Source organism: Erpetoichthys calabaricus, chromosome 4 (assembly GCF_900747795.2).
Source record: "Erpetoichthys calabaricus chromosome 4, fErpCal1.3, whole genome shotgun sequence".
NCBI classification, from domain to species: Eukaryota; Metazoa; Chordata; class Cladistia; order Polypteriformes; family Polypteridae; genus Erpetoichthys; species Erpetoichthys calabaricus.
Window position 1 is genome coordinate 209,330,670 of NC_041397.2, and position 23,511 is coordinate 209,354,180.

The 23,511-nt window shown below is 41.4% G+C and overlaps 1 protein-coding gene across 1 annotated transcript in view; it reads left to right on the top strand.

The window, feature by feature from the left end:
- picalma (phosphatidylinositol binding clathrin assembly protein a) overlaps window positions 1-23,511 on the top strand; it is a 215,161-nt gene that overhangs the window by 15,530 nt on the left and 176,120 nt on the right.

Below are 23,511 nucleotides of genomic sequence, written 5' to 3' on the forward strand. Positions count from 1 at the left end.
TTTAAGCACAAATATAGTTAATTATACCATAGAATGCACAGCGTAATGGTAAACTAAATGTAAAAACATTGAATAACACTGAGAAAACCTTGAACAACAGAGAAAACTAACACTGCAATTGTTCGTGCTGTAGTGCTAGGAACCGCTCGCTAAAAACACTTTTTTTAATGAGTTTAAGCACAGGGGAAAAAATGAACATTTGAAAAATCCGTAATTTAATAAACCACCAAGAAAAGTAACATTGCAACAATGCAGGCTACGAACCGATCACTGTAAATAAAACTGAAAACAAAAACAAGCCTTCTCTACCTTATGCGTCCCTTTCTCGCTCTCTCCCCCGCCTGTGTGTGTGTGTGCTTCTCTCTTTTGCGATCCTGGAGTGCCTGTGTGTGTGTCTCTCTCTAGAGCGCTCCTGTTTGTGTGCGCGCGCCTCTCTCGTGCATGCTCCTGTGTGTGTGCGCGCGGCTCTTTCTGTCTGTGCTGCCTGTGTGTGTGCCTCTCGTGCTGCCTCTGTGTGTGTGTGTGTCGCACGCTCTCTCGCTCTCTCTCTTGCTCGCTGCACAGGAAATGCACAGGGAGAGACTGAACATGTACAAACCGAAAGGGAACCTGGCTTGTCCGTATACCGAGTGTGTGGTCGTGAACCGAGGCAAAAGTTTGGCAAACTTTTTGGTCGTAAACAGAGTTGTACGTGTACCGAGACGTTCGTGAACCGAGGTTCCACTGTATTTTTATGAATGAATATGAATCTGTGTTTTGGTTCTAATTGTTAATTTAGTGATTTTATTTATTTATGTATTGTTGTTTAATAAAGCATGCTGAGTAGGAACAGTTACTTCTATGTCATTTCCAAGTGGTTTGAAATTTGCATCTCTCTCTGTTCTATTGTTGTTAGTCATTTTTAGGTAACAAATAAGAAAGCAATATCTATCGAAAAAACGAAAAGAGTATTGCGCATAAAATATGTTTCTCTTTCTGATTACATGACAATGCATTAATGGCAGCTGAAAAAAATAAGTTCATTTAAAACCAGTGATGGCTTTATGAAGATGCTTTTCAGTAGCAGGGACCAGAGTACTCCTGAGGATATATGGAGCTGTGAATATAACCAAATATGGGCAAATCCTTAAGAATGTTGCACATGACAGTTGATGTACATGACCATTTACATGCCAGTAGGGTATGATCTCATTAATGTCATAAAAATGAATGAATCGCTTTGGAAGAAGTATGTGGGTATCACTGATTTTCACATTAGACTTAACATTGAACCCTTTCAAAAATTCAGGGAAAGGTATGAAATTTGTATCTCACCAACATTCCACATTTCACATAGTGCAGGCAACACGAAGCAGTGGATTAAAATCCTCAAGTTCATATATGTAAGGTTTATACAAAAAGATAAACCCAAGCAGAAACACTGCATTATAAAGATAATTACCTTATGCCTCTTTCAAAAATTAACTGTCTGAAATAATCAATATTTGCTTAACAAAGTCTTTTTTATTTTTCAAAATATATTTCTCCTTGTTAACTTTTGATTATATAGAGTGAATTGAGAGCAAATCTAATTAAAATATTTGAAATGCACATAACATAAACATAACATTTCCCTGGGCTTTGGGTTATTTTCTTTATCAGTAAAAGGTTTTGTAACATCATGAGAGTATGAGTATTTTTATATTGCTGTTAGTTGTGCCTGTTGTGTATATTATTGTGTTATGGTTTTTTTTTTCCTGGTATAATGTCTTGGTTTTATTTTCTCAGTGGTCTAGGATGAACTGTACAGTACATCATAAACTACTTTTTTATATTCATGAAAGCTACATTTGCTGAAGACTCCTTTCATAGTTTAAAACACAAAAGCAATGTTTTTTGGCTTATTTACACCTATTTCTCTTGAAATTACCAAAAAAAAAAATTTGTTAACTTTGGCAGATTGTGATGCGAGGAGCATATAACATATCAAAATAACTGACAAAACCATATTATTTTACTCGGTAGCCAAAATATAATAGCTTTAATGAATGATTAAGTGACTCTTGATGACTGTCAACAGTGTACTATAGGCTCAGCTTCTTTTTCTTCTTCTTCTTTTGGCTGTTCCCATTAGGGGTCACCACAGTGGATCATCTTCTTCAATATCTTCCAGTCCTCTGCATCTTGCTCCATTACACCCACCACCTTCATGTTCTCTCTCACCATGTCCATAAACCTTCTCTTAGGCCTTCTTCTTTTCCACTTACCTGGCAGCTCTGTCCTTAGCATCCTTTTCCCAATATATCCAGCATCTCTCCTCTGCACATGTCCAAACCAATGCAGTCTCGCCTCTCTGACTTTGACTTCAAAACGTCCAACCTGACCTGACCCTCTAATGTACTCCATTCTAATCCTGTCCATCCTCCTCACACACAATGCAAATCTTAACATCTTTAACTCTACCATCTCCAGATCTGTTTCCTGTTTTTTGGACAGGGCCACCGTCTCCAACTCACATAACATAGCTGGTCTCATTACTGTCTTATAGACCTGCCCTTTGTCTCTTGCTGGTACCCGTCTGTCACAAATCACTCCTGACACCCTTCTCCAGCCACTCCACCTTGCCTGCACTCTTTTGTTCACCTATCTTCCATACTCCCCATTACTCTGTACTGTTGAGCCCAAGTATTTAAACTCTCCCCTACCTTTGCCAGCTCAGCTCTCTGCATCCTCACCATTCCTCTGACCTCTGTCTCATTAACATGCATTCTGTCTTGTTCCTACTGACCTTCATTCCTCTCCTCTCTAGAGCATATCTCCACCTCTCCAGGGTCTCCTCATCCTGTTTCCTACTCTCGCTACAAATCACAATGTCATCCACAAACATCATAGTCCATTGGGACTCCTGTCTAATCTCGTCTGTCAACCTGTCTGTCACCATTGCAAATAAGAAAGGGCACAGAGCTGATCCCTGATGTAATCCCATCTCCGCCTTGAACGTATCCATCACTCCTACTGCAGACCCCACCACTGTCACACTTCCCTCATACATATTCTATACCACTCTTACATACTGCTCTGCCATTCTCGACCTCCTCATACAGTACCACAGTTCCTTTCTAGGCAACCTGTCATATGCTTTCTATAAGGTCACAAAGCCACAATGCAATTCCTTCTGGCATTCTCCATACTTCTCCATCAACACTCTCAGATCTGTAGTGCTCTTTCCCAACATGAAACCATACTGCTGCTCACTAATCATCGCCTCCCTTCTTAACCTAGCTTCCACTACTGTTTCCCGTAACGTCATTCTGTGGCTCATCAGTTTTGTCCCTCTGTGGGTACTATAGTTCTACACATCTCCCTTATTCTTAAATATCAGTACTAGTACACTTCTTCTCCATTCCTCGGGTATGCTCTCACTTTCCAAGATTACATTAAACAATCTGGTTAAAAACTCCACACCTTCACGCTCAACAGGTATATCATCTGGACCAACAGCCTTTCCATTCTTCATCCTCTTCATAGCTGTCCTTGCTTCTTCCTTGCTAATCCTTTGCACTTCTTTATTCATTATCTCCCCATCATCCAACCTTCTCTCTCTCTCTGTCTATCATTCTGCTTAATTCATCAGCCTCTCAAGTTACTCTTGTTCAACACACTCTCCTTGCTTGTAAGTTTCCATCTTTATCCTTTATCACCCCAGCCTACTGAACATCTTTCCCAGCTCGGTCCCTCTGTCTAGCCAATCGGTAGAGGTCCTTTTCTCCCTCCTTAGTGTCCAACTTCTTGTACAACTCATCATATGCCTTTTCTTTAGCTTCCACCACCTCTCTCTTCACCTTGCTTCTTATCTCCACGTACACTTGTCTACTTTCTGCATCTTTCTGACTATCCCATTTCTTCTTCGCCAATCTTCTCCTCTGTATACTCTCCTGTACTTCCCCATTCTATAACCAGGTTTCCTTATCCTCCTTCCTCTGTCCAGATGTCATGACAATAATCCTTCTAGCTGTCACCTACTAATTCTGCTGTAGTTGCCCAGCTATCTGTTAACTCTTCATTGCCACCCAGTGCCTGTTTTACCTCCTCCCTGAACTCAACCTTACAGTCTTCCTTTTTCAACTTCTGCCATTTGATCCTTAGCTCTGTCCTCCCTCTCCTCCTCTTCTTTGATTTCAAATGTCATCCTACAGACTAACATCCTGTGCTGTCTATCTACGCTTTCCCTGCCACCGCTTTGCAGTCTCCAATCTCCTTCAGACTGATCCTCCTGCATAAGATATAATCTAGCTGTGAGCATCTTCCTCCACTCATGTATGTCACCCTATGTTCCTCGCTTTTCTTAAAATGCATGTTCACCATAGCCATGTCCATCCATTTTGCAAAATCCACTACCATCTGACCTTTTGCATTCTTCTCCTTGACACCATATCTACCCATCATTTCCTCATCTCCTCTGTTCTGTTCACCAACATGTCCATTGAAATCTTCTCCAATCACCACTTTCACTCCTTTGAGCACACTCTCCACCACTTCATCCAGCTCACTCCAGAAATCTTCTTTCTCATCCATCGCACACCCAACTTGTGGGGCCTATGCACTAATAACATTCATCATCACATGTTCAGTTTCCAGTTACATAATCATCACTCTGTGCAACACTCTTTTCAACTCCAAAACACTCTTGGCATTCTGTTCCTTCAGGATAAACGCTACCCCATTTCTTCTCCGATCCACACCATGGTAGAACAATTTGAACCTGCCTGTGATACACCTGGCCTTGGCCCCCTTCCATCTAGTCTTCTGCACGCACAATATATCAACCTTCCTTCTCTCCATCATAACAGCTAACTCTCTTCCCTTGTCAGTCATACTTCCAACATTCAAAGTTCCTACCCTCACGTCCACTCTCTTTAACTTCCTGTTCTCCCCTTGCTTCTGGACACACCTTGCCCCACTTCTTTTCCTTCTTCAGCCAATAGTAGCCCAATTTCTTCCAGCACCCTGTTGCCTAACAGTACTGGTGGCGGCTGTTGTTATCCCGGGCCTCAACCAATCTGGTATGGAAATCTGTATTGTTGTTCGTATATTAATCTGCAAAATTTTACGCCGGATGCCCTTCCTGACGTAACCCTCCCCATTTATCCTGGCTTGGGACCGGCACAAAGAAACACACTGATTTGTGCATACATTGAGGCTAGGTTGTACTACAACTACTCCTGCTACTACAGTCAGTTATAGTCACAATATTCGTGATATCTATTTTAAAGTGCATGTTAAGCACATTTTGTTGGAAAAACCTGTCTTTCTGTGTAATTGTTAAATGTAAACACCCACTGACACTTGCCTCGACCTCTTAAAGACCTGCAAAGCTATCTTAAGTAGACTTTACTCCTTTTGTCTGAAATGTTTTCTTGACTTGTAGAATGTCCATGGTGAAGGAACAACCACAGTTTGCATGTCATTTAATGCCTCCAATGAAATTGATATAATATAGTCGTCACTGATTGGTTTAATCCTTTGTCATTATTAGTGTTGATCAGTGAATTTTGTGAAAGCATTTTTCACATGGAATCTTTTTGATAGAATAAAAAGTGCAAAGCATCAGCACAGACTATTTGGAGAGGCTTCAGTGTTACTTCAAAAAACAGAACAAGCCAGCGGGTTCAATCATGGCATGCTACTTTGAATATTCTGCCTTTAAAAGACATTCGTAGTTTTTCTGACTTTTGACTACAATTTCAGCATTTCCACTTTATTTTGATAAAATATATGATAGCACATCTCTGACTGCATTCTCTCTTCTTCGATATCACAGAGGCGCTGTGGTGCAGTGGTTTGGCACTGCTGTTACACAGCTCAGGTCACCTTTTTAGCCTCAATAATCCAGTCCAGTATAGTTGGCAGACATTTTCCTAGCCCTCAGGGACACTTTAAAGATGGCCGCACCATTATAATCCAGTCAAATCTAGTTCAGTTAGTTCTTCCCCATTGACTTTAATGCATTTTGCCAAGTTCGGCAAATATCGCAAACATTTCCATGATTTCAGGGAACTTGTGGCAAAGCGAACTTCTCAATGTTCGCTCATCACTAGTCATGATGCACGCAAGAAGACTACAGCTAACATTAACATTATGAAGGGATTTAGTATAGTGGATCTTAGCTTTTAGTTTAATATACAGTACATTATTCACCAAGATCTTTCACAAAGTACTGCACACACAAGGAATAAATTAACAAGTAGTGTGGTAGAGAGTAAGACTTTAGGGACCTTCAGATCTTGACTTGATGTTATTTTGGATAGGTCAGTATTGTCATACTCAAAGCCTGTAGGTCAGACCTGGCCCTTGGCCCCATTTATTTTTTGTTTTCTCAGTGAATCCCTCTAATGTGTGTATCAAATGTAGATTGTATCCATGTATAATTACATTTACACCTGGCATTAAGATACATCCCCAATGTCTACTTGTGAACACTAAGTATTGATCTGTAGTTAAAATGGAAGCTGATCCAGCTAGAAAAGGTGAAAAGAGGGTGACATACCACACTGCCATAAAGAATTTTAGTGTATATGACATTTTTATGAAGGAGGTGGTAGCTCAACTTCATATACACCTCTGCTGTCACTCCACTTGCTTTTTAAGGCTGCACAGGTGTTTGAGCAGGACACCATTCTGTGGTTTACTTGACTGCTGCTGCTGCCCTTCACGATTCTTTTGTATTTTCTGCTGACTGGATTGTTATAAGTGGGTAGCACATTTTCATTTCCACTTTTGTTAAATGTGATCTCAATCTGCTTCTGACCAACTCCTAGTGTGATCTGTCACCAGCATCTTTACTTCCTATTGTCATGCATTTCAGTGTAGGTTTAAAATAGATGTATTTTGTTTTAGCTACAAATTCTTGTATGTGTCTAGACTGGACTGCTGCTGTCATTTTGCAGTGAGGTAAATTTTTCAGTCAATGCTTGTTTCAGTCATGCAGCTCCTGGTGTCTTTTCTCACCCACTGCAATGTCAAAAGAAAAGAAAAGCTGATAAATAAGGAGGATAGTTTCAAGAGTGACATGAGGCAGAATATACAATTGTGTTGTGTACAAGATTTATCTGTAAAGAAAATGTTATGGTAGTTACTCATTGATATATTCCAACCTGTGTTGGGTATTTTGAGATTGCACAGGTGGTGAACCAGCTGAGGGTGGGAAAGGCTGCAGGGATCTGTGGTATCCGGGGTGAACTTCTTCAGGCTGGTGGTAAGGCTGTCCTCCTGGCATTGCAAGCAATCTTTGCTTCCATGTGGGAGACTGGCATCATCCCAACTGGCTGGAAAATGGGACTTGTCGTCCCTATCTGGAAAGGGAAGGGTGATCGCCTGGATTGCAGCAACTACAGGGGGATAACACTTGTCTTGGTGCCGAGTAAGGTCCTTGCTAGGGTTGTCCTCAATAGGATCCGTGATCACTTGCTCACCTACCAGCGACCGGAACATTATGGTTTTACGCCTAAAATGTCTACCATCAACCGCATCCTGGCACTGAGGGTTCTCATGGAGCACAAATGCGAATATCAGCAGAGTTTCTTTGCAGCCTTTGTCGTTTTTCACAAAGCGTTTGACTGCCCTGTGGGACATCCTGAGGATTCGCGGGATTCCCTTGAGGTTGCTGGATATCATGGCTGGCCTGTACACTGGAACTGTGAGTGCTGTGCAGAGTGGAGGCAGGACCTCTGCGTTTTTCCCAGTTGATTCTGGGGTTCGTCAGGGATGTGTTCTTGCTCCTACTCTGTTCAATGCTTGTATGGACTGGGTGTTGGGCAAGGTTGTGGGGTCCAGCGGCTGTGGGACATCTGTTGGTGAAGAAAGGTTCACAGATCTTGACTTTGCTGACGATGCTGTGATCTTCGCAGAGTCAATGGAGGCTCTGCTCGGGGCACTCGAGAGACGGCGTGAGGAGTTTGAGTGTCTGGCCTTGCGAGTTTCCTAGATAAAAACCAAGATCCAGGCCTTTAATGACTTCTTGGGCACAGCCATCAGCAGTGTGTCTGTTTGCGGAGAGATTGTTGACCTTGTTGAGAGGTTTGCTTACCTTGGCAGTGACATACATGTCTCTGGTGACTCTTCATATGAAGTCAGTAGACGGATTAGAAGAGCATGGGGGGTCTTGAGGTTGCTGGAAAGGGGTGTGTGGCGCTCCCGATATCTATGCAAAAAGACGAAGATCCAAGTCTTTAGAGTCCTGGTGCTTCCTGTGTTGCGAGACATGGACGCTAACCAGTGACCTGAGACGAAGACTGGACTTCTTTGGTACTGTGTCTCTCCGGAAAATCCTTGGGTATCGTTGGTTTGACTTTGCGGTTGCTCATGGAGTCCCGAATGAGGCACATTACCTACATTGTGAGGGAGCATCAGTTACGGCACTACGGCCATGTGGTGCGTTTCCCCGAGGGTGATCCAGCTCGTAAGATCCTCATTTTTGGAGACCCGAGTGGCTGGACCAGACCAAGGGGTCGCCCACGTAACACCTGGCTGTGGCAGATAGAGGGTCATTTCCGGAGGGTGGGACTGGACCGCGTGTCTGCCTGGGGGGTTGCAAACCGGGATCCCATATTGTTTCGTTGTGTAGTGGGTGTGGCAACGCACTGTACCAGTGGATGCTCCCCAACTTGACTTGACTTGTGTTGGGTATATAAAGCGTAATTTTTAACCTACGATAAAACTGAGTTTGTCACCTCTAATCTAGGTGAATAGGTTTGGCAAGCTTGTTGGGCTGAATTTTTTTACTTTGATTTGATATAGTTAATTAGTCTTTTTTTTTTTTTTGCATGATCTTTGGGCATCAGATGGCCTATTGCCATCAGTTTTTTTTTTTTTTGTTTTTTTTAATTTTATGTTCAAATTAATTGTTTTAAGATAATTAAGAAAATTGTTTAATTATTATAAAAAATCAATTTCAGAGTCAGCTATTGTACCAGATGATAATCTCATACAAAAAATCTTATAAAACCATTATATTTTTGTGCATTAGTATAGTTAGTAAAGCTTATACTAAGCAAGAATATTGTTGTAAATAATTTTAAATCTTTACAGAAGTGTTAAGTATCATTATACTTTTAAATTTACTTCTTTAAAATTTTAATCAAAAACACATCAACTAATCATGTTTTTCTGTGGTGCTATCATCGTAACTAAGGAACGCCCTCCAGTGCCATACCTGGAGCTTGTGGAGTACTGGTTGCCATAGGGGAAAAAGTTGAAAGGGCAGTAGTTTCATAGTGCTTTTTGAATACATGCAAGCTTGAAACCTTTTTTCTCATGGAAAAACATGAGGGGAGCTCTTTGTGGCGTCCTAGAAGCTGCATTTAAATTGGTGATAGTGCCATTAGTTAGTGACCTGGGAAATATTATTGTTACTAGCAAAATACCCTCGCTTTGCAGCGGAGAAGTAGTGTGTTAAAGAGGTAATGAAAAAGAAAAAGAAACATTTTAAAAATAACGTAACATGATTGTCAATGTAATTGTGTTGTCATTGTTACGAGTATTGCTATACACACACACACATAAACATATATATATACATATCTACATATATATATATATACATATACACATCCACACATATTATGTGTATATATACACATACATATATACACATACATACATACATACATACACACACACATATATATATACACACACAGACACATACTGTATATATACATATATATTTACATATCTACATATATATATATATATATATACATATCTACACATATATATATACATATCTACACATATATATATATATATATATATATATATATATATAATATACATACACATATCTACATATATGTAATTGTGTTGTCACTGTTATGAGTGTTGCTGTCATATATATAATATACACACACACATAAACATATATACATATGTACATATACACATATATACATATATATATATATATACATATACACATCTACATATATATATATATATATATATATATATATATATATATATATATATATATATATATATATATATCACACATACATACTTACACACACACAGATATACATATATATATTTACATATCTACATATATATACACATATATATATATATATATATATATATATATATATATATATATATAATCTACATATATATATATCTACATATCTACATTGTGATAAGCTGCCCGGACACAGACAGACGGACACCATATTTAAGTCCACCACACGTTTATTAAACATAATAATTAGTCCAATATGTGCACAAACCCAGTGCCAAAGCACCAATCTCCCCCAAAGTCCAGGCTCTCACTCAGTCTCTGCCTGCTCGTCAGGCCGCCTCCTCTCCTGCCTCTAAAACCTTGTCCACTCCTCACCCGACTCCAGTCCTTCTCTGCAGGGAGGCGGCCCCTTTTATAAGTGCCCGGATGGGCTCCAGGTGATCCCCGACACTCCCTAGACACTCCCTTGTGTGGCAGAAGTGCCGGCTGTATTCCCGGAAGCCCTCCGGGTGTTCCCAAACTTCTTCCCCCCAGTACTTCCTGGTGTGGCGGAAGTGTTGGGGTTCCGGGTCCTTCAGGCATGGGGGCGCCCCCTGGCGGAGACCACGGGCCCCTACAGGGTTGGGCTTCCAAGCCCTGCACCCGTGGCCCTCAAAGGAACCAGGGCGGCCGCCCCCTCGTGGTCCGGAGGAGGAATGAGCCCTCCTCCTGTCCTCCTGGGCGTCCCGGCTGGGCACCACCCCCAGCCGCGTGCCACAGTACCCCACCGCAAGCTGAGACCCCTGGGCCCAGCGGCCAATCCCGCGAGGGCAGGTTTTCCTCGGCGGGAAGCCGACACACTTCGTTCCAGGGCCCGGTCCTATAAAAAAGAAGACAGAACAAGGGGCGGAGACGCTGCCCTGACACCGCCACTCGCCGTCTCTCTGACGTCTATACGGGCAACGCTCCCCCTTTTGACCGGCACCCCGGTGCTTGCCAGCTCGGCCCCCCTTTCGTGGCACCCTTGCCCCTCGTGGTGGGACACCGGACGGGACCGCACGCGCGCCCGTCTCCTCAGCCTTCCGTGGGTTTGCCCTCTGCAGCCGCAGAGGGTGGCCCTTCTCCAAACGTGAGCATCCTGCCTCACGTTTGCCCTTATCGGAGGAACCGGCATTCTTCCCTCGGCTCCCCCTTTTACTCTTGGACGTGGTGACGGACTGAGTCTCCTTATAGCGTAAAAAGAGACCCCGTCGCGTCTGCGTCCCTTTAACTCGCCTCGAGGCTGCGGCCGGCTTAGGGCAGAGGGCGTTAGGACCCAGGGCACTTAACAGCCCACGTCCTGCTGTCCCCCTCACCCTGCACGCAGCACTCACCACATCTCTTGTCGGAGCTCCCCCTTTTTATACTCCGATTACGGGGTGCACGGATCCTGTCGGTGGGACCTCCAACATGCTGTACGGGATCGAGTAAACTTACCGTTCCCGCCGTACCTCTCCGGCCGAAGGTTAGCTCGCCGCGCCGTTTCGTCCGCTCTTCCAGCACCTCCTCTGACGCGACTGGCTTCCCCTCCAGCATCTGCTCCCCAGCACGGAGGGCACCTAGCATTTGTGGATGCGACTCCACAGAACACTGATCAACCGCCAGCGCCTGTAGAGCCGCAGACATGGACAAAAGTACAGCCAGCAGTGAGCCTTCCTTATTGTCCGCTACAGCTGCTGGCTGCTCTTTAGGGCTCTTTGAAGAATGCACGCACCCAGCTGCACGTTCTCCCTTATCGGAGGAACTGGCTTCCTCAAGCCGCTTCCTCCGTTTACTGTGGGACGCTGCGACAGTTCGGATCTGCCCATTGTAAGAGGGCAGACCCAGCCCCGCAGGCGTCCGGAGCTTCATGGGGTCGGTCTCCCTTACCTTCCCCACTGTGCCTCTCCGTCCAGGAGCTCCTGCAGCGTGCCAATCCCCTCCTGCCTGCGGCTCTCGATCCGACGCCACTGCCATCCCTCCTGAGTCCAGCGTCTCCGCCCGGAGGGCACATCGCTCGGCCGGCAGCGACAGCACGAGCTGGATCTCGCTCTGCAGCTCCTGCAGTATCGCTGCCAAAGAGGAAGAGACAGTCGGCGGTGTGCTTACCTTCCAGGCCGCGCCACTCGCCGACTGCTCTCCGTGGGCTCTTTCCTGCAGCCCACTCGGGTTACTTTGGAGCACGGGACAGACATTCCCTGCTCTCGCCTCCGACCAATCGCTGGCGAGAGGACAGGACACGCTGTCCAATCCCGTGCCTGTTATGAGGAGGGACTCCTGGTCCGCCGCCATTTTGGCTCTTGGAGTTGCAGCTCCATACTTTCTGCAGCTCTCCCGACTGCCGCCTCCGCGCTGCCGATGGCCCGTGGACCGGCACGCCTCTGCCACAGACGCGGATCCGGGCATACCCTGCCGGTAACAAAAGAGGGGAGTCCTACCCCGCAGGGCAGACCGCTGTTATGCAGGGCACTCACCTCCCGGATCCCGTCATCCAGCCATATCTGCTGCACACTGGCCTTTCCTTTGGCGATACCGTCCTGGCCACCGTTTCTGACAGCACGTCGGTCGGAGTCTGCTGCACTCCAGCCACGCCCGTTGGTGCTCCTCCGCACCCAGGGATCAGAGCCTTTTTGCGGACCACTGGCAGTCCCAGGGGAGAATCGCTCCCGTGGAGTTGTGCATACGTCGCTCCCGCGGCGCGTGTGGGGGTTCCGCTGCTGCGCCGGGCTGCTCACAGAACGTTTTTTCTCTACAGGTTCCTGCCTTGAACCAGGCAGACCACCCTGCCGACTACGCCACTGTGATAAGCTGCCCGGACACAGACAGACGGACACCATGTTTAAGTCCACCACACGTTTATTAAACATAATAATTAGTCCAATATGTGCACAAACCCAGTGCCAAAGCACCAATCTCCCCCAAAGTCCAGGCTCTCACTCAGTCTCTGCCTGCTCGTCAGGCCGCCTCCTCTCCTGCCTCTAAAACCTTGTCCACTCCTCACCCGACTCCAGTCCTTCTCTGCAGGGAGGCGGTCCCTTTTATAAGTGCCCGGATGGGCTCCAGGTGATCCCCGACACTCCCTAGACACTCCCTTGTGTGGCGGAAGTGCCGGCTGTATTCCCGGAAGCCCTCCGGGTGTTCCCAAACTTCTTCCCCCCAGTACTTCCTGGTGTGGCGGAAGTGTTGGGGTTCCGGGTCCTTCAGGCATGGGGGCGCCCCCTGGCGGAGACCACGGGCCCCTACAGGGTTGGGCTTCCAAGCCCTGCACCTGTGGCCCTCAAAGGAACCAGGGCGGCCGCCCCCTCGTGGTCCGGAGGAGGAATGAGCCCTCCTCCTGTCCTCCTGGGCGTCCCGACTGGGCACCACCCCCAGCCGCGTGCCACAACACATATATACATATCTACATATCTACATATATATACATATCTACATATATCTAGACATACATATATACATACATACATTGACATATATATGTGTATATATATATATATATATATATATATATATATATGTGTATATATATATATATATATATATATATATATATATATATATATATAAAATCTCAAATCAATGTCAACCTTTTGTAGGGTCTGTCCCTGAGACTTATTAATTGCCATTGCGAAGCAGAGCCTTAGTGGAAATTGGAGGCGTTTGAATTGAAATGGGAGATCAGAGGGTATAACGGGGATGCGAGGAATAAAAACTTTCTCCCCTGAGCCACCGCCAGTAAAAATAGTTGCCTCAATGAGGTTCTTTTGCAGACACGTGACCTGAAGTCTCGTGCCGTCACAAAGTTTAAGTGGCTGTACGCAAATCCACAATCGGTTTCATATTGTTTTCGTACCTTATCAATTGTGTAATGTGTTTTTTGAACAGGTTTGATTCATCGAAGTGATCACTCCTGCTGCGTTCAGTCATTTCACGTGAGCCGCTCTCTTGTGTGATGTTGCAATGTCCACGGGTTTATTTAATGTTAGCTAAGACCCGGCAGTTAAAAGTTTCTCGCTACAGCAATTTTAACTCTGTCACAAAGTGATCCAAACTGTCGTTTATACCTCGTGTCTTCTCATTAAACTTGTATCTCGCGAATATGGCATTGCAAACGGCAGCGGGTCAGTTCACGTGCTTACATGGGAGGCGTGATGACGCGATATATTTTGATATATATCAAAATACCCGCGCTTCGCAGCGGCGAAGTACTGCTTTAAAATTTTTATTAAGAAGAAAAGTAAACCTTTTTAAACTGAGGGAAAATGAATCAATAATTATTTGTTAAGGATCTCTTTGTATACCACGTTGTCAGTTCGCCCCTCCGGTTGTAATATGACCAAGGTGTGTGCTGAGCTTACTCTTGAGCATGAAATCTAACGTGGTTTGTGCCCTTCAGAATGAAAACAGTTTGCATTCACCTTTTTAATAAAAGGCGAGCTTTTAAGCCTGAGAAATCACCCCGTAAATGCACACGTTTAATTGCACGTGTTAATATGTATGCTTACACAGTATTAAAAGACACTCAACAACGTCATTTACCTTTGTTCCCGCGTTTGATAAAAGGCGAGCTTTTAAGCCTGAGAAATCACCCCGTAAATGCACACGTTTAATTGCACGTGTTAATATGTATGCTTACACAGTATTAAAAGACACTCAAAAATTAACGTCATTTACCTTCGTTCCCGCGTTTGACTCGTGCTGTAAATCTCTTCCTTGTTTTTAGTTCACGTGATTACGTAGGAGGCGTGATGACGCGATACGTGACTCCGCCTCCTCCATTAGAGTATATGGACAAAAACAGGTTCCAGTTATGACCATTACGCGTAGAATTTCGAAATGAAACCTGCCTAACTTTTGTAAGTAAGCTGTAAGGAATGAGCCTGCCAAATTTCAGCCTTCCACCTACACGGGAAGTTGGAGAATTAGTGATCAGTCAGTCAGTCAGTGAGTCAGTCAGTGAGGCCTTTGCCTTTTATTAGTATAGATTATATCTAACACACTTTATACATTGAATTCAGCTCAAAATGTTTTACATAACATAATGAATTTCATGGGGAAATACATTATAGTAGCTCTTAAATTATTATTGAAACAGTTTTAAAAAGCAGAAGCTTGATGATGAGTGCACACAAGTACTAATGAAATGAAGTTGGATCATCTTAATAAATATCTTGCTGCCTCCACCACTGTTTGCTCTTTATTTTTTTAATGCGTTTGATATGCAATTAAGTACTGGTCCATTTATCCCTTTTGTAGTTCATCTTGTCCAATTCAGATTTGGGTTGCCTGAATCCTATTCTGTCATACTTGGGTGTTTAAGACTCCAGATGAAATGTAGTCACTTATCATTAAATTAAGATAAAACTGTAAATGGAAACAAATTATATTTTTTCCTAGCATGTTTGCCCCACATACTTTTATTTCTGCTTTTATTCAAGGCATTCATTTCTTAAGTCTATCTTTGTTGTTGCATTTTTCGTGGGTAGTGTTATATATTTATTTTTAAGGTATTTGTGCATAGCTTTCAAACACCAGGGGCCTCATGCATAATGCTGTGCATAGAATTCTCAGTATAACATGACGTAAGCACAAAAGCCGAAATGTGCTTACGCACAGAAAAATCCAGATGCAGGAATCTGTGCGTTCGCCAACTTCCGTGTTCTTCCACTACATAAATCCCGGTCAGCATGAACAGTAACGCTCGTGCACGCGCCTGATGTCCCGCCCCAACTCCTCCCAGAATTACGTCTCTTTGAATTGAATTTGCAAATCAAAATAAATAGCCCTTAAGCTCAGCGTTCTGTGAAAACATAATGGGAAAAGCAAGAGGGAAAATGGAAGAATTTCAGCGAATACCAAATGGAGGCAAAGAAAAACGTACTATTTGTTGGTTTAAACAGTTATATAAGCAACAAAAGGAAGTTGATCGAGTGACACAGCGTGTCAGAGAAACTCGAAAGCTCAAGTTCACAAAGTCGCACAGTGCCCGAAATAAAAAAGAAGTTGTCACATATCAAAGTCGGCATGAAAAGGCAACTCGTAGCCCACCGTCTGAATGTCATATGAAAGCTTATTAGGGTACAGTGAAAGAAAAAAAGGCACACAGTGTGAAAAAAAGCATGAAATGTCAACTTTAATCTCGAAATTTCAACTTTAATCACATAGTTTATTTTGTCATTAAAGTAGAACATCATAAACTTCCTCTTAAAATCGTTTAATTTACTACTTTCTCAAATCCCATCGTAACTAAAGTAGCACGTTAAATTCTTTGTTGTGTATTTGATCTTAATGTGCTCTATGTGCCTGAATCACTACGTGTTCTTCCTCCCGACAGGACACAGAATCCATTACATTCGTAATATTACAGCTCTCTGAATAATTAAAATACTGAGATGTATACGTGATATCATTTTCATGATGATAGGAGTTAAAGCATGTTATTAAACATGGGAACACGGTGGCGCAGTGATTGTTCATGTCCTACACAAGATGCTTGCTGAGCCATGTGCGACCTTCAATGAAATGCTTTATTACAGAAGTCTATCTTTTTCAAACGTACTAACCCCCAATTCCTGTCCTTACTTTTCTTTCTCCAAATACCCAATCGCCACACAATCAGCTCTGTAATAGATGTTAAGCCATCTGTAAGCTTAGAACGCCAATTCTTCAAAACTTTTAAGGAACATCGAAATATCTTCGTAATGTTTAATTATTCTATCCATCTATCCTTCTAGTGTCGCGCCAGCCACAGCATGAATACAGCGTGAGGCAGGAAGAATCGGTGAACGAAGCTCAAGTTTCTCGCTAGCGCTGCGGCACCATGTAGTTAAAGTTTTATCTGTATAATATAATAAATATATTTTGCTGCATTTCATCTTAAAAATGATATTGTCATCATATGTAAATACACGCTTTATAAAGTGGCTCAGGTTGTGCAATATTATAACTGTATCATAAGTACAATTACCTCACTGTAACTTGCAAGTACAGACAGTTCTACAAGGAGCACTTGATGGACTGATTGAGTGCGTGTATAGTTCTTGGGATGAAACTGTTTGTGAACTGCAAGGTCCGAAGAGGAAAGGCTCTGAAGCGTTCGTCAGATGAGAGCAGTTCAAATAGCGAATGGCTGAGGCAGCGATGTATTTCCGATCGCTACAGATCTGTGATTCACACTCGGATACAGTGATATAAATACTCTGAGTGGTGCAATGGGAGTAATATGGAAAAAGATAATACGCTGTGGCAACCCCTAATGAGAGCAGCTGACAGAAGAAGAAGAAGGTGTAGTGAGAGTAACAACGCTAAAGCAGTTATGGTATTTAGAATAGTTTGACCATTCTGCGGACCATTATATTGTTACAGGTTAATTACAATCAGATGCATTAAACTAATAAACAATATGCGGTTAATTTCAGTGTTATTATAAAGCCGCGTCAGGAAAAGAAAGGATAACCACACAGGAACAGTAGCACTGGTCTGTAGGAAGGTCTGAAAAACCGAGCGGAGAACTTGCGTACGACAGGGTATGAGGTACCGTGGAAATGTGCGTGGCTTTGCGCCAAGTTTAGGTTTTATACATCACGATTTGAACGTGGAAACGTTCTTATGCAACATTTCTGTGCGTACGCACCATTTATACATGAGGCCTCAGCTGTGTTGACATGGTCTACCTTCTTTAAGCTTGTTTTCAGTTGGTGCAAGTATGTGGTGTCGTGTTAAAAATAAAATCTGTCAGTTATAATCAAATAGTATTAAAAATAAGTTATCCTTATCATATTCTACTGTCCAGATCCATAATGTGTCTGAACAGCCCCAGATTCCCGGTTTGAACATGCATGCTTTCATTAGAGGAGACTGTGAAATGAACACAGCACATGAAGCCAAAAAACTTGTATAACAGCTTCAACATCTAAATGTTATGGTACAGGCTGTATCATGCAACCCAAACTTTTTACTTTACAGTATTTCAATCTCGCATAGTTATGTATACATTGCATATGTTTAAGTATGATTTATTATCAATCAGGTAGTGTTTTAATTTAAATTCATTAGCTTACACTACTGCCACTATCATTTGGAAATTATTTTGTATGTTGGCATACAATGGATTTAGGCTCAGACTTCTAAACATACTAGCAACAACGATGAAAAAAAGAATGTTTAGGTCAGTCCCTGTTCCTCTGCATTATTTCCAGTTTATACTTTAGTTTACCAGTTAGTGAAGTTGATGTTAATTTGAAAATAACTTAAATGCTTCCTAAGGCAGACATTAATTTACCCACACATTAGTTTATTGCATTATTTTCATTTCCATGCAGCAGTTTGCTGAATGCAGGACTGTTGCATCTCAAAAAAACAATTGCAAGTTTAATGCAGGTGGACCTCTTACAATATAAAGTGACATAGCATGTTGTTTTGTGGGTGTTAAATATTCATTCATTATAGTAAAAGTGTTGTGTTTGTGTTTTTTCACAAGGCCTGCGTATATTGCCCACCTACTGCTCTGAAGTTTTTCAGGGTAGCTCATACACCTGGAAGATTTTTTTCGCCTTCCCAAGATGTTTTAATTTATAGTTGTCTTTAGATTTGCCTTGTGTCAGAAGGTGCTTACACATGGACCTGCTAGTAATTCTACTTTTTCCTGCTTTGAGAACACTTTTAAAAAAAAAAAAAAAAAAAAAAAAAAAAAAAAAAAAAGCAAGCTTACTATTTTTAGTTCTGTGTTTCTCTCACCATGGGATAGCATGCTGCTTTGTTCTAATGGTAAAGTGTATATTTTGCCATCAAAATAGACATTATTTAATGACGGTTGCAAAGTAAGGGTGTTTATGTTAATTACAGATTATATTTTTAACATAAATGAACCACTGATTGGTTTTATTTTTTCAAAATATTTTATGCATTGTTTTCTTGGAAGTTGTGTGGTAAGCTTGCTTATTTGACAGCCATTACACTTAACTTACCAGCTTCCTTACTTTATTTGGACTTGGTCAGATATGGTAGCCATAGTTTAAAAATGTATAACTGCAGTTAACATCGATATATAGTTAAAGTCAGAAGTTTACATACACTTGGGGTGATCTATAAAACTTATTTTATAACCCCTTCACAGATTTTATACTAAAACTATAAATTTGGCATATCGTTTAAGACGTCTACTTTGTGCAGGGCAAAATTAATTTTTTCCAACAGTGTTCAAAGGCATAGAATTTCACTTTTTATTGACTATATCACAATTCCAGTGGGTTACAAGTTTACATACACTGTTAATATTTGGTAGCATTTCCTTTAAATTGTTTAACTTGACCCAGATGTTTTGGATAGCCTCCCACAAGCTTCTTACAATAAGTTTCTGAAATTTTGTCCATTCCTCTAGACAGAACTGGTGTAACTGGAACAAGTTTATAGGTCTTCTTGCTCGCACACACTTCTTCAATTGTGCCCACAAATTTTTCAGTTGGTAATGGTTTTGTGATGGCCACTCCCATACCTTGACCTTGTTGTCCTTCAGTCCTTTTGGCACAACTTTGGAGGTACGCTTGAGGTCATTGTCCATTTGGAAGACACGTTTTCAACTCAACTTGCTTGCTGAACTCTTGAGATGTTTCTGCAGTATATCAGCATAATTTTCTTTCTTCATAATGCCACCTATTTTGTGAATGGCACCAGTCCCTCCTGTAGTAAAGCAACCCCCAAAATGATGCTCCCACCTACACACTTGGTGGTTGGAATGGTTTTTCTTCCAAACGTAATGATGGTCATTAAGGCCAAACCGTTCATTCTTGGATTCATCAGTCCAGAGGACATTTCTCTAGAAGATAAGATCTTTGTCCCCATGAACCATTGCAAACTGCTGTCTGTCTTTTTTTATGGTGACTTTGGACCAGTGGCTTCTTCCTTGCTGATCAGCCTTTCAGGTTATGTCAATATAGGACTCGTTTTGCTGTGGATATAGATATTTGTCTACCTGTTTCCTCCAGCATCTTCACAAAGTCCTTTGTTTATAAGTCCCATGGTGTTTATACTAGGAGTGGGCGATCTTTCCAAAAAATCATATCACGATCCTTTTAACACAAAATCACGATCCACAATCTGAATTGCGTTCTCTCTTTTCAATAGGTGAATTTAATTGTGAATAGATTACATACAAAAATAATTCTAGAAATAATAAAATGGTAAACACGGGCAATTTTCATATTCTGACACTTTCAAACATGAACATTCTTTAAAAAATGATAATCAGCAGCTAACAGATAACATATATATATATATATATATATATATATATATATATATATATATATATATATATATATATATATATATAGGGCTAGGCGATTTGGCCTAAAATCAAAATCTCGATTAATTGAACATTTTAACTCGATTACGATTAATGAACGATTATTTTATTTATTTATTTATTTATTTTTTTGCCCTCATAGTTCACTGACAAGTTTTGTACAGTAAATATGCTCACATATTACAAGTGAGAGATTTTTGAATGAAGGGTGCATTACTTGATTTTAAAATAATTGAAGGAAACACACTATCTACTATCTGTGATTATTTATTGAACATCAATGTTGAAGAACTGAAATTAAAGCACACATTGCCTAAAACGAACAGTCACTTTGTTCTTATAAAAAAAGTAAAAATAAATAACTTGCACTTTTGGAAACAAAATAAAATATTTTCAATGTTTTTCTTATTAAAAGAAAAATGTGATCGCGATGGCACAGTGTATCTTCTGTCGAGAGTTTTAACGAGGTGTTTAAACCCGCTTCGCTCCACTGTAGCCAAGGGAGTCATATCCTTTGCGATGTAATAACAAATAGCGTCAGTTATTTCTTTCCATCTTCTTGAACTCTTCTCATACTGTGTGGCATTTGTGAATGCTTGTGTTATCGACATCTGCTTTGCAGATGCACTTGTTGCTGGGTGCTTGTCAGTCTCTTTTTGTTTTTTTTTTGAGCCATGCACTGTTCATATTCAGTAACGTGATTGTGCTTCAAGTGTTGAAACAAATTGGTGGTGTTACCTTTGGGCGTCAAAACTGTTTTTCTACAGTGTCTACATCTGACTTCATTTTGTTCGATGTCATCCTTACTGAAGCCAAAATGTGTCCAAATGACGGAGACTGCGTTTTTCTTTGGTACAAGCTGCTCTTGTTGCTCAGTTGTGTCAGTGTTTAAGCTCTCCATGCTCGACATGTCGGCGGAATAACGTAACATAACAGAGTGGGGTCACGTGACTCCACACGCGGTAGTGTTTTTAAAGGGAAAGTAATCGAAATAATCGACCTGGAAAAATTTGATCGATTATAGGTTCTGAATGTCGATTTCGATTACTTTTCGATTAAATACCCAGCCCTATATATATATAATATATCCAGTATAAACAAGTGCACTTTTAAAATTCCAGCAGTTTTACAGATTGTTTCAAGCTGGGCTCAATAGCCACATAACCATAAAACAGATTTTTTTTTAAAAATGTATTTAAATGTAAACATTATAAGTACAAGAAGGCTGTTTCACAATCATTCTAGGTAATAGGATTAACACAATAATCCAAAACAGAGTAACAAACAGCTAAAATTAGAGGTAGAAAGGTAGATGATGAGGTTGAACCAGGTGAAGAATCAAGTGTCCAGTACCTTTCATTTTTAAATACAGGTACATACAATTTCACTATGCTATTAAACTGGCTAAATAAACTCCAGGAACTTTAGTTACATATTTTAAACATGAAAGATTAGGTTGCTGCTTACACAATCACAGGTTTTTGACAAGGAAAATCAATTGATCCACTTTTTGGGGTTTCAGAGCAGCCCTTTGACTTGTGACAATATTGTCACCTGTGCTAAACACTCTTTCTGATGGTGCACGGGTTGCTGAGATACAAAGACACTTTTTTGACAGGCATCCAGACTCGGGTACAGCTCGGATGTTCAACTGGAACATAAGTCAATCGTCGTTGCAAATAATTAATTATTCTTTAATTGTTTCGCAACCCTCTGTCGGCAATCCCTATACATATGCGGAATGGCCAAATAAGAAAAATATTTGCAACTTGGAAGATCATATCGCGCATCTATAGTGTGCATAGTTTCTTAAAACCCACATTGTCTACAGCTTTGAATGGTACCATATCCTTAGCTAGGTAGAATGTGACCGCCTCAGTCACCGATTCACCATTGTATGGTTTGCAACAATGCGAGATAAAGATGAGTGGAGTGGTACTAACCAGACTGAAACAGTCTCGGCATGTTCCTTAGGGTGTCTCCGTTTAAGATGATTAAATAGATTGGTCATATTGCCTCCTGAAGTTCCGACTGTTGTCCGACAAATTTTGCATATAACTTTGCTTTGTGCAGTATCTGACTGTACATAGCCGAACCACTGGCACACTACTGACGTCTAGTCCTTCTTTGGCACAAGCTCCTCATCTGCAATGCAGCTTGCGTGCTACAAGCTGTTTTCAACTTCTTCACACAAGAAAGCCGTGGTGGGGACACGTGATATAATTTGGCCAGTCACAACGGAAAATCTTTCTGTTGGTTTGTGGACTTGGCATGGATCATGATTAGAAGAATACAAAAGATCACGATCAGTATAATTCACTTGAAAATTAGATTGTGGGTGTCTTTAAGATCAATCACAATCTAAAATCGTCAGATCTCGCACCCCTAGTTTATATATCCACAGTATTGTTTGTAAAGATGAACGTGGAACCTTCAGGTGTTTGCAAATTGTTTCTAAGGATGAACCTGATTTGTCCTGTGGTCTCGGCTGATTTCTTTTGATTTTTCCATTATGTCAAGGAAAAAGGCAGTGATTTTGATGGTAGGCCTTAACATACATCCACATGTTGACTCCAATTTGGCCAATTTACTATCTGTAGCTACATTATCATTATCTGTAACTTTCCAAGCTGTTTAAAGGCACAGTTAACAAAGAGTATTGTGACCCACTGCAATTGTGATATAGTCAATAAAAAGTGAAATGATCTGTCTGTGAACATTATTGGAAAAATTACTTTTGCCCTGCACAAAGTACATGTTATAAACGACATGCCAAATTTATAGTTTGTTAGTATAAAATCTTTGGAGGGGTTATAAGGTGAGTTTTAAATAATTTTCCCTAAGTGTATGTAAACTTCTGACTTCAAGTGTATACAGGTCAAATCCTGTTATAGTGTGAATACTGAAGTAACAACATTTTCAGAATAACAAATGCTTTTTGTGGGCCCAGACAAATGTTCATACAACATCATGTTTAACAGATTTTGTTTTAATGAAATTTAAACTTCAATAAAAATGAGTTTTTTTGACCAATGAAGATAATAATACAATGCAAATACCAGACCTACACTTTTTGTTGAGTCTCTAGAACCCAACAACAGGCTGCCTCTTTCTTGTTAGACCAAAAGAACTTGACAGTTTGTTGTAAAATTTCAAGTCTCGGTGAGAATGTAGACACAAAATCATACTAATAGCACGATGGGTAGTTACGACGTGTGGA